The 2,050-nt window shown below is 44.3% G+C and overlaps 1 non-coding gene across 1 annotated transcript; it reads right to left on the bottom strand.

The window, feature by feature from the left end:
• Positions 1-887: 887 nt before the first annotated feature.
• Positions 888-961, bottom strand: TRNAA-GGC (transfer RNA alanine (anticodon GGC)). Its single transcript has one exon. It is a non-coding gene; the product is annotated as a tRNA-Ala (tRNA).
• Positions 962-2,050: the final 1,089 nt, after the last annotated feature.

The raw sequence follows: 2,050 nt of genomic DNA, 5'->3' as shown, positions 1-2,050 counted from the left end.
CGTCGCTTCTACCGGGAATGTAGGCTTGAACGAGAGGCTTGTTGAGGCTTTCCGAGTGGTTGACGTGAGGAAAAAGAAAAGACGAGAATAGTATCAGTAAAAATAAAAAACGTTTTAGCGTATGCCCTACTATGACAGTCGAAGTGTTAACAGAAACATGATTCGGCTTCCGTTCGCGTGACATACCGTGGTGACATTTAGTTGGCTTTGAGTGTTGGCGCTGAGAAGTCATAGAGCTTAGAAATAAAGACACATTGATGTTTTCGACCTCTATTTTCGGTCAGAGGTCAAGAGTAATAACGAGACTAGTTTGAGAAAGCTAAAAGGAGTTCACACTTTATGTTCTGATATTTTTTCGCGCCGCATCTTTTCTATCGCGCAGTAGTGACATTTTATCCTTAAATAGAAGCGCCCCTCATGCAGCCATGCATGCTGCCTCGCCAGGAACGGTGGCCTCTGCTGTCTATATGAGCGTCGTTTGATAAGTGCGGTTGAAATAAAGAGATTGCGCTACAATCCTGTTTTCTTCCAAGTGGAGCCTGAGAAACAGCCTTCATATGACGGCAGAACTTGTTTCCGCCGGTACCGAGAGTTAGTAGTCTTTTGAGAGCGATTTGCACTGAGCGTTTGGTGATTCCCGCCCAAATAGAAGAAGAGGAATTTCCAGCAGTGATAAAACATTGTTATTTAGAACACTGGGTGGCTGTCCAAATTAAAGCCGAGTGGAACGCAGGTTATGAAGACTGTGCACCATCGCTAGAGACTACTAGATAAATGAATTTAAATAAGGGAATAATTACTCATTGACGTCCACCCGAGCACAGCCATACGGCTACAAAGGAAAGCTATACAGCTTTCTCAGAAACTTCGTAGTTAAAGAAAAATTCGTCCTGGTCCGGGGATCGAACCCGGGACCACCGCTTCGCCGGAGCAGTCGCTCTACCAATTGAGCTAACCGGGACGGCAAGCTTATGGTATGGCGAGAGCGAATTGATCAATAACTCGAAGTGGGAACAGTGTTGACCAAATGTTTTAGGGGAATCCCCCAAGGTGGAGTACATTTGTAATAAGGGAGTAATTACTCATTGACGTCCACCCGAGCACAGCCATACTGCTACAAAGGAAAGCTATACAGCTTTCTCAGAAATGAATTTAAACTTGGCCGAACTTCAGCGCAAGCTCAAGCACGTCTTGGACTTATAGTAGAGGTCACCCGCCCACCAGGAATGGTATAGGAAATTCATCCAATTGTCATGGAAGACCGCCGAGGGGAAGGTACGTGAGATAGATGAAATTGTAGGCTCCTCGGCAGAGAGAGTGCACAATATTCTTCATGACAAATTCCAGACATTGGGTGCCGAGACTGCTGCCAATCGACCAAAACCGCGTGTGGAAAGACATCTCGAAGCAATGTTCATCGATGCTCGCTCGCAATCGGCAGTACTTTTGGCGCCGATTTGGGACAGTGGCAAGATGTGGAGACATCATTACACACCACAGTCTAAACAGCGGAGTCAAAGCAACGGCCTGGACCAGGTAATGGTGCTCCAAAAAAGCCAAAGACTGTTCTTTCAGCCGGAAAGGTTGCTGCGACTTTCGTTTGGCATTCCCAAGGATTGATATTTAGAGATTACTTAGAATATGACAAAATGATAACAGGACCATGTTATGCGACACTCATATATCAACTGAAAAAAAGAACTGCACACTAAACGGCCTGGGTTAGTTCGGAAAAATCTCATTCATAGAGAAAATGCACCGGCCTACAGAACGATTGTTTCAATGGCCAAATTGCATGAATTAGATTTCGAGGTTGAGCCTCATCTACCCTATTGTCCTGATTTGACCCCATACGACTTCTTTTTCTTTAAAAAACTTGAATATATGGCTGGGTGAGAAGAAATTTTCGTAATAGGTTATCTCGATTGTAAATTCTTAATTCAAGGGCATCGAGCCATCCTTTTTTCTGAGGGGATGAGAAAATCGTAGCATCGTTGGAAGAAGTGTGTAAAGCTGGAGGGGACTCTGTTAAAAATAAAATTTCAGTTTC

Source organism: Amblyomma mixtum, chromosome 1 (genome assembly GCF_055824585.1).
Source record: "Amblyomma mixtum isolate Tamu chromosome 1, ASM5582458v1, whole genome shotgun sequence".
NCBI classification, from domain to species: Eukaryota; Metazoa; Arthropoda; class Arachnida; order Ixodida; family Ixodidae; genus Amblyomma; species Amblyomma mixtum.
Note: the sequence above shows the minus strand (reverse complement) of the source record. Positions and strands in the feature narration are given on the sequence as shown.